Genomic DNA, 11,105 nt, shown 5'->3' with positions numbered 1-11,105 from the left:
TTGCCTGAAAGACTTAAAGATTATGTTCGAAGGACTTATAAATCTCAACATTTATGAAAGCTCCTTTATTCAAAGGTATTAAAGCTTTAAAGATTTAAAATGTTTCACCTAGAAGACTTAGAGATTATGTTCAAAGGTCTTACAAATCTTGACATCTATGAATGCTTCTCTAAACGAAAGCTTTGAAACTTTAAAATCTTTTCTAAAAATAGCTCTTCATAAACAGAGTTTTTGAAACTTTAAAGAGTTCACATAAAAAAAGCTCATCTAATTAGAGGCATTGAAATTTTAAAATTCTTATATGAAAAAAGCTCTTTTAAATTAGAGGCATTGAAACTTTAAAGATTTTAAATATTTTGCTCAGATGACTTATGAATTTTTTTTAAAAAAACTTTTCCAAAAAAAAAAGTTTAATTTTTAGGATTTCTTGAAATTTGGATATCATTACCAAAAATATAAGATGACTTCGGATATCGTCATCGAAGAAAACTCAAATATCAGCACCCAATAAATACAAATGTCTTTAGATATCACCACCAAGTGAATGCAGATGTCTTCAAATAAATATCACAACAAAAAAAAACTCAAATATCACCATCAAATAAATGCAGACAACTTTGGTTATCACCATAAAAGAGAACTCGAATATAACCATCGAGTGAATGCTACAAAAGCTCCCACCAAAAAATTTAATGAAATTTGTATTTGAATACTTGGATATAACCAACAAATGATTTTGAAAAAGCTCAAATATTACCACTGAAAACATTTTAATGATATTTAAATATGAATACTCAAATATCACTACCGAGTAAGTTTTAATGAAAAGGCTCGGATAGCATCATCGAGAATTGTTTAATGAAAGCTCCTACTAAAAAAATTTAATGAACTTCAAATATGAATACTCGAATATCACTACCAAGTGATTTTGAAAAGGGCTCAAATATCACCACCAAGAATGTTTAATAAAATTTCGATATCATCCAAAAACGTCATTTTCCTTTCTACCTATTCATTCTTCTTAATTCTTTTCTTATTTTTTCTTTTCACAACTCATAAAGACTTGAATTTTCTTTTTTTTTTTTTCCAAGGTTTTCAGAACTAATGAATGTAGTTATGCCTAAAGGTGCAAATGCCAATGTCTTTATGTAAATGCAAATGCCAATGTCCTTATGTAAATGCAAATGTCATAAACATGCATCCATTATTTCTGTAATGCAAATGCTAATGTCTTTATGTAAATGCAAGAATCCATGTCAAGACGAAACTTTTTTATGATGCAAGCAACCTTTTCATGCTTCTATGTCTTAGTTAAACAATTCTTCTATAATTTTTGAGTCTTTTCATCTAAATTATAAATTAACTAATCATTATAGCCATACTTGATTGTAATAGTATAATAGGATTCATTAATTCATATACCGTAATGGTTTTAGGGATCACTTGCTGAAAATTTTAAAAATATAAAAAATAGGGTGAGTTGCCATCAATCTTTTTTTCTTAGGTGTGATTAGCCTAAAAGTAGTTTAAATTTATCAAAAAGACTATTTTGGTTTTTGAAATCATAGATGGATTTGGGAGAATGGTTATGCGTGGGGACGGATTAACATACTCACAACACCCTATTTTAAAAACTATACCAATTAATCATGTGGTATCCATTAATTTTGACCAAAAAGTTTTAATTTTGATATTTAAAAATAATTTTCACAATTTCTCTTATTGTAATAAAAAAACATCTTTTATTTTTAGGTCATTTGCTTGAAAAATAAATAAAAACCTTGCATATTGAAAATTTCTTAAAAATATTTCAATATTCTAGTAATATTAAAAGAAACTTTCTCATCTAGAAATTTTTTAAGAATCACTACTCGGACTTCTCAAGAATCCTATCCTTAGCAATTTATATTTATCTTTAAAACCAATATTTATGGTGCCTAGAATAATACTTATAATTTAATTCAAATAATACTTTCCTTTTATAAAAATTCTTTTTTTAACTTTTTTTCTTAAGTCTTTTTTTCATTAAAGAAAGGGATAAATGAAAATCTTTATTGAAAGTTATTCTAAATGTTCTAATATTTTGGTGGCGTTTTAGAAAAATCTTTTCATCTAGAGATTCTTAAAGAATTACTACTCAAACTTCTTTAGAATTTCATTTTCAGAGATTTTTATTTTTGCTTCCTATTTTCTATTAAAAAATAATTAATTATATTAAATAATAACATTCTTGCATTATTATATATAATTTTATTATTAAAAGAATTTCTTTTCCCTTCATCACTTTTTATTATTATTTTTTATTTTTATTATCATTATTCTATATTTTTGGAAAATAAATAAACGAAAACCTCTTGTATTGAACCTTTTTTTAAATACTTAATTACTTTAATAGTATTTAAAAAAAAAATTTTACCTAAAGATTTTAAGAAATCATTACTTGAACTTTTTTAATACATCATCATCGAAAAGATATTTATTTTTATTTAAGCATTTAATAATAAAAATTTTCACAAAAAAATCTAAAGTATTTATTTTTATAAGCATTATTAATTATACTAAGACATGCATATTTTATAAAAATATTATTATTGTGAATAATGTAAAAACTTTTAAATAAAAAGCCTCGAGAAACCATACCCATTGGTGTTGAAGCCTAAAGCCTTAGGTTTACAAAACCCAACCACTTGAAGTCCAATAACTACCAAAGAAAGGCCCAGGTAGATTAAACTACTGAAGTGAGTTAGCTAACAAGCGGGCCAGGTCACTGGTTGAATTTTGGGCAGAGACCAGTCGGATCCGATTTGGGTTGAGTTGACATGGTCAACTCTTGTCTTATTCTTTTTTTTTTCTCTTTCAACTAATTATTTTTTTGGTTTTTTTTTTACGTTTAAAGAACCAAACCTTATTTTTATTCCCATTTCATTTTCCTTCTTTAAAAAAAAAAAATATTTTCTCTAAAACAAAAACCGAGAAATACAGGCCACCTAAAAACCAGAAGCCGATGGCTTCTAACCGTCATCACTGCCATCACCGCTGATCGCCTCTATCGGCTGACATCATTTAGATTCCAAAATTTCACTGCGGCTATCTCTCGACAACCTCTTCTCAAATCTCCAAATATATTTTTAAAAAACGTCCTAGATTTTCCCAGATATGACAGTGAAGACCGAATCTTTAAATGGTTGGCCATCACCCAAACCGGCCAGAACCAAAGAATGTTCTTATCTATCTCATGACCTTTCGAATCGTGGTTTCAGATTGCCCAAAAGCCTGGCCGCCGTCGTTGTTCTCTTCACGTTGCCACTGCTTCTATCACGGATGGTGGTTTGCTATCTCTTTCTCCTCCTTCGCGAACCCGAACTCGGCCCTCCTAGAAAACCTCCTAAGCCCAACAATCCCCAGGAAAATTGAGACACCGACCTTTGTTTTCGCTTTTTTTAAAAAAATTTTTATATTGTGGCTTCCAATTTTAGGGAATGAGGTTGTTGATTTTATTTTGTTGAAAGTTTGATTGGTATTTTGCGTAATGATTTTTTATTTTGGTGGAAGCGGTTTGAAGGGGAATTTGTGGTTGCAATGGAGGGTGACGGTGGTGGTTGGTTATCAATGGAGCTGTGATGGTGGAGGTTAGGACATGCAGGGGTCGTTTCTGATGAGGTGGTTTGGAATGGGCTAAGTGAAATGGCAGTAGGTCTCGAGTTTGGTTGATGGAGGACTGAGATGGTGTTAATGATGGTGATGGTTTCAGCTTGTGGGGGTTGCAATGGTGGTGGTGCTGAATGGGTTTCGGGTGATAGAAGTTGTGGATGAGAAGCTGTCATGTTCGGTGGGAATGGCCCCTTTCCCTTCTTTCTAGAACGCTTATTTGAAATCTAGAAGAATTACCTTTTTTCTTATTGAGGATTTTAGCCTCTTCCTATGGAACGCAACGACAACTGTTGCTTTTGGGAAAGTGTTCATGCTGGTTTTAATGTTTAGAGTCAGAGGATGAATTGGGAGGTGAAAATCAAAAGGCTGAGAAAAGTAAATTGGGAAGGAAATTCTTGGAGCTTGAGAAAGTTGAGCCATGGCAGATGAAAATTTTTCTTTGCCTTTTTTCTTCTTCTTCTTCCTTTTTTTTTTTTTTTTTTTCATTTCTTATTCTTTATTAATCAATAAAAGTAATTAAATCTAAAAAAAAAAATTGGGAAATTTGGGTTTTAAAATCAAAACTTCAATTTTAAAATTTTGGGTTTTAAAACTCAATTTTCGACTTTGGGGTTTTAAGCACGTATCATCTAATTTTAAATTGATCTACTTTAAATTAGATTAGGTTTTAACCCATATAAAAATAATTAAAAAATGAATAATCTGAATCAAAATATAAATAAATCTAATTAAAATCCTTAAATTATATCAAATCAAAACGTTCGAATCGATAATAGAATTGCACAAACTCAAATCTATATCACAATTTATGAATTTAAATGTTGATTATTTGAACTTTTAAAGTACTGAGATGATGAAATACTCAAAACATTGAGTTTTAACTTTTAATAACATCATTTTATGCTATCAATATTGAAAACGTGTTTCATTTATGAGGTCAGAAAGGATCCTAGTTAGATTTGTCAATTTTTACTCAAATATGAAAAATTCATTCAATTCATTCGAATCAAAAGATGACCTAAACCGATTGACTATAAAAGTTTAACAACAAGAATTCACCTAACTTGAAATTGAAAACAATCTAAATCCGAAATTGAAATGACTAAACCTAAATTGGTTCAAACTTGAAATGACCCAAAATTGAAATGGCTCAAAAAATTAACTCAAAATAACCAAAAACTAAATTAAGTGTAATTTTATTTAAAACATTAGTTAGTTTAATAAATAATAAATATAATACAGATGAAAATATTAAATATAATACAAATGATAACTTATTAAAATTATTGAAAATATGAATTAATATATGTTTTCAATATCAAACTAGTATAAATTATATATATTATGTTATTTATAAATTTTTTATAATTTATAATATGATTTAAAAAATTTATATATTTTTAATTATTATGGATATACATATTAATGTATAATTTAAAAAAAATTATATAATATCTTATAATTATACATGAGCATCGGTTATCATATGATTTAGAATAAAATATATAAAATAAGTAATTGATTTGTATATATACATTATGTTATGTTTATTTTAAAATTACATTATTAATTTTTAATCATGTAATTTAGAATAAATTATAATATGAACTACAATTATACTAAAATCCAAAAATAATAATTTATTAAATAATGAGCTACAATTATAGTAAGATGATTATTTATATTGTACTTATATTATTAATATAAAAAATAATTGCATACTAAATGTGTATCATAAATAAATATTTAAAATAGTTTTTTTATGATTGTATTAAATATATAATTATGTATTATAATTAAAATTTAAAATACTCATTTATATTTATATTCAATTAAAATAAATATAAAAACTATTAACAGTGTCAAACATGATAGACATAACAAACATGTTTCTCATATATAATACGTTTACTGGAATAGAACGGTTTAATTAAATATATTTTTTGTGTCTTATACGTGTCAAAACTTATGTCGACACTACTAAACATGAAACACATTTTTTTAAAACACATTCAAATTTTCTTGTATCATTTTAGTGTCATGTCATGTGTAGTATTTAAATTTGTTAAATCTAATAAAATCACATATTTTTTATTTATACAAAAAATAGCTTTAATTTAAAAGCATACAAATCACAATATTTATATTTATTTAAATTTTTTTTTAATAAAATTATAATAAAAATATGACTCAAATTTGATCAAATAATCTATTAAAATTTAATTAATTTGATTTTAAAAATTAATAAATTGAACCCAAAATTACTTAAACCCAAATAACTTAGGTGTCAAATCTAAAATTTTTGAACTAAAATGATTCGAACTCAAATTGACTCGAATAAGAAATTATTTGAATCGAACACAAAACAACTTGAAACTAAAATAACCAAATTCAGAATTAATCCGATTATTTAAAATCCAAAATGATTCATATTAAATTGATCCGGCCCAAATTCATCCTAACCCACCCAATTGAAGGTCTAATGCCAATAGTCTTCTAAGTTTAAGCCCGAAAATACCTCAGGCAAGAAGGCCATAAACCAAGAAGCCCAACAAAATAAGTGAAAAAAAAAAGAAGAAGAAAAAGGGGTGATGGGAGTATGTAAATAATATGCAAATGGATTTGGTAACGATCCTTTTGGTTTCTTAAAATCCCCCAAATGAGTTTAAACTTTCATTTCTAATAACTAATATTTGGTTTAGCATTATTTATAGTTACCTCTCTTACAAGAAAATCCATTTCCAAATACATATACGAAGATAATACTTTCTAATTACAACTTTCAGACAAGATAATTTTAAAAAATTAAAACATGATTTAATACAATTTACAATATCACAATTTGTAAACATTTCTAAAAAATAGTTACTTCCATCCTCGTATAATTGTATTACAATCTGAAATAACAAATGACAATTTGTTAATGTATAAATCCCAAATTTAAGTCTACAAATGGACTTGCTTGACATATGAAACTAAAGGAATATAAGAAAAACAACAATTCAACTTGAGACATGCCCTGAATGATCTGAATTTGAACTTCGTAAGACAATAATAATAGCATCGTATATGAATATTCAACCTTCAAAACGAAGATTTTTTTAATATTTTACTATGTTTGTCATCTCAAAAGTCAGGTCTGTTTGCAAAATTAACATTTTCTATATAGCAAATTAATTAATTAAGCTCAGAGCTTAAATTGGGGTAGTGGAGATGGTAGCAAGTTGCGACCTTGTTGTGAACTGTCCTCAGTGCTTGTCGAGTGTTTATGAGTGATAATTTCTTTGATGGTGATTTCACCGTAGGTTGGAGGGTTTTCTTCAGACACAAATTCCTTAATTGGTCCGTACAGCATAGTGCTATTCTCCGGATGATGATGAGTTCTAAACACGCATGGCACAGAAACCCTTGGCCCTTCATTTTTCGCCACCACCCTATGATAAAGGGCTTTTAAACTTATCGTTGGAGATTAGTTGTGAAGAAAAATGCAAAAAAGAAAAAAAAAAAGCAAAAACAAAAACCACTCAGTTTTAACATATGAACTCTAACGTAAAAAACTGCATTTAAATACATAAATATTGCAACTTTTTTTTTAATCAAAGAAGCAGGATTTGAACCCTACCCTACTATTAGAACAAGAGATATACACATCAATCATTGAATCAAATGTTTAATTGCAATAAAAAATTATTGTAACTTGATAGTTCCTTTGTGCTCTAAAATTTTTAGTATAAGGTTGGAATTTGAGCATGAAGATGCAATATACAAGGATAGAAAAAATATTATTGCCAAAAGATTATTAGAACTGTGCTTTTAACTATTTGATATGCTCAGAAAATAGATCAAATAAAAATTAATTATTTTCATTCAAAGCAACAAAAAAAGGGGAAAGGAAGCTCCAAGATAAACTACTATAGCAACCCTCAAGCATTTGATTTAATGATAATATATATATATATATATATATATATGTATGTACATATTTTTACTCAAAAAATTAAATTCAAATCCTCTTTCTTCAACGAAATAAATATATAAACATACTCTTAGCAATAAATTGGATTCCATTTAACAGGTATATATTTTGACTAATTTTCTATATATCAAGTAAATAGAAAAATTATTTTAAGTTATAAATATGATTTTAAAAAAAATTTGTTCAAAAAGTTTTTTTTTTCTTAAAGCAAAGCTACATGCAGAGCTGAAATGAGAGTCTACATGCATACACAAAAAAATGAAAAAAAAAACTTAATGGGATTTTTTTTAATGTCTCAATCGTAAAGTTACTTAGTTAACCTAGAGACCTAGCTAGTAGCTTCATTTTGGGATTCCTAAGGGGAATATCTTTACTTCGTTAAACATTGGTGAAGTTATTGCTTCAAATTCATGGGTAATTTGATTGTAAAATTTACCCAAAAATGTCAGTCAGATAAATTGGACGTAATGTAGATTAATTTTTTTTTCTCAAGGTTTAACGGCAAATAAAATTTAGTCATTGAAAAATCAGTAGAAGAAGGGGACAAGTTGTAGACTTGCCTGTAGTAGCAACCCTACGTTTACAACTAGAGCTCCAGGGACAGGTATAACATCAATCCATTGACTTTCATAGAGGACTTGGAGGCCACCAATTTGGTCTTGTAAAAGAATTGTAATGAAACCACTATCAACATGTCTTGTTGCACCCATAGTCAGCTGCGGCTCTGGGCAGGCGGGGTAGTAATGGCAGGGAGCAAATATGCCATCGGCACAACCCATGTCCTTGAGATGGTTGGGATTGAGGCCGAGAGCTTCTGAGAGGAATTCGTATATCGTTTTCGCCAACTTCATTATTTCATCTGTGTAGTTTTATTATTATGTCTCTGTGAATATCTCAAACAAAATATCGTTAGCAAAAAAGAATGCATGAGAATGAAATAAAATTTAAAAAAGACTTATGAATCATGATATGCACATACCTGCATGTTACTGGCAATTCTTCAGGCCTGAGAGGGGATTGATTCCTGTAATGAAAGTCAAGGTATCCCTCCAACAAGCTGGGGGTGCCTCGTGCAAGTTATAATTGGAGTTGTACAACACATTTTTTGTGTTATAATCGCGGGTGTAGTACCCTTTCTTTACCTCCAAGTCTTGTTCATGAAATCTACGAATTCCATTGATCATTTCGTCTAGAATGCTTGCTCGAATTCCATGATTGATCACCTGAAAGAAACCCCATTTTTCACAAGCATTTCTAACTTCATCAATTATCTTATTACGCAAACTTGCATCTTTATTGATGCCATCGAAATCAATAAGCTGTATTTCAATGTTAGTGTTGGTGGAAACTAGGAAATACTGGAGCTCATTATGCTTGTGGTTGAACATTAGGGGGATCTTTGACACTCCGGCATCTACAAGGCCTTTTACGCCAGCTTTTGACTCATCAAAAGCCTTCACTTCATTTTTCCAATCACAGTTGAATTTGAAATCTTCTGCCTGAATGTCACCCGGTGTTGTGACCACCATTTCCTTCCGGAGAGTGATTTAAGAAAAGGTCTAGAAAACGAAAAAGTGTACGGAATGTAGAAAAGATTCGCCGGTCGAGAATGAAACTTTAAAGATATAGAGATATCAAAGCATAAAGTAATTAATGAGCACGTTCGAGAGAGAGATCAATTAAGGAAGTGCTACAACTTTATTGAATTCTATCCTCTTTTAAATTAGAGAGATAGTGTAAAAATATCGCATATCTTTTCTATTGTTAAATTTTATGGTTTAGGATTTAGACATTCTTATTAAATCTGTTAAATTTTAATGTTTTTTAAATTAATATGTATTAATATAAGATAATTAAAAAAATTACAATCCAGCCAACAAATCAATATTTGGATGAATCGAAAGAGTTTTTAAAACGATTGATTTCCTTGTATACATGAACAAAAGAGATTTTCCCTAAACTAGAATAAAAAATTTTCAACTTGTTTATAAGAATGTTGTATTTCTAAGGGCTATCAAAGATTTTGATTACCAAGAGATCGCCACTTTAGAGTCGTTATAATCTCACATGGTGGATTAAAATTTGCATCAGCAACACTAGAGAAAGCATAAACAACAATCTGTTGAGGTTTGTCTCAATCCTTTAATCCTATATTAAAAGTTAAGTGAAATTATAAGAGTTGAGAGTTGTCCTTAATCTCTTAATCTTACATCGAAAATTGAGTGAAGTGATAAGAGTAAAAGGTTTATCTTATATCCCATATCGAAAATTTAATAAAAGTATAAAGGATTTTACCTTTATAAATAAGATACTTTATTTTTAGTTTGATAATATGAAATAGTTAAACACCAAAATAATAGTTAAGTAAGTAGGCTATTAAAAGAGTGTAATTAGGTTTTGGATTAAATGAATAAGGAGTTTTTTTGTGACTTCTTTTATTTCAAAAGTATCATAGTTGTAAAGATATAATTGTTAGTAGATTAAGTTTGAAGTAGGCCATTTTAGGTTAGGTTGAAACAAATATATTTGCATACTTTTCTTTTTGTTTTGGGCTTATTCTATTGTTAAAAATAGTGACTCAAATCTTATAACAGATTTATTTGAGATTAGTTAGATATTACTTGATGAGAAGAAGAAGAAGAATTCTAAGAAAAAATGATATTTTTGATAGGCAAATTTGTATACTTATAAATAGATAAAGTTTATACAAGGTTAAGTATGAAAAAAAAAATATTAAAGAGTTGTAAGATTTTATTGGGTAGACATCTCATAGCACTACAGGAGATTAACGTTTTTATGAGAGTGCATGTTTGAAAGTAGATTAGAAAAAATTGAGATGATCTACATAGATATGATACATGAGTGCATATGGATATGTATTTATTTAGGTTGAAAATACTTTATAAGATTAGAGAATAATGAGAGGGTCTATAAATACTAATTGTGAGTGGTTAATTTAATTGATGTTTGTAATTTTATACAACTAGTTGATCTTTTTTTCTTATCCATGAAAATAGGTCGGTTGTGCCAAACTACATTAAATTGTTATTTCTTATGTGATTGATTGATTATTTGATTTTGATTTTGTTGGTGTGAATGTTCAATTGGATTGGTAGCCTAACATGTGGTATTAAAACTGTCGTGATCTTAACAAGTGATATCAGAACTGAAGGTTCAAGATGTGCAAAGAGACAAGTTTAGATGGGCTCGATTAAGTAAAAGAGTTTAAGTTTATATTTTGATAGATTAGTTTACATGAAGTGCGAAGCGTGAAGACATACAGAGAAGATGATTGTGAGATTTCATTATAAGTGGAGCAAGCATGTCTAGCACAGAGATTGATAATTGATAAAATTTGAGTTAAGAAGGAAATTGTTAGAAAAAGTGACTCAAATCACATAATAAATTTATTTGAAATTGGTTAGATATTACTAGATGATAAAAAAAAACTTGCATAAGAAAAATTCTAAGAGAAAAT

General features: G+C 28.3%; 1 pseudogene; it reads right to left on the bottom strand.

Moving 5' to 3' along the window:
- Positions 1-6,812: 6,812 nt before the first annotated feature.
- On the bottom strand, positions 6,813-9,156 carry LOC111300251 (1-aminocyclopropane-1-carboxylate oxidase homolog 1 pseudogene; annotated as a pseudogene).
- Positions 9,157-11,105: the final 1,949 nt, after the last annotated feature.

The sequence above is a fragment of the Durio zibethinus genome, chromosome 18 (assembly GCF_047325235.1).
Source record: "Durio zibethinus cultivar Kanyao isolate XHJ-2024 chromosome 18, ASM4732523v1, whole genome shotgun sequence".
Lineage (NCBI taxonomy): Eukaryota > Viridiplantae > Streptophyta > Magnoliopsida > Malvales > Malvaceae > Durio > Durio zibethinus.
Note: the sequence above shows the minus strand (reverse complement) of the source record. Positions and strands in the feature narration are given on the sequence as shown.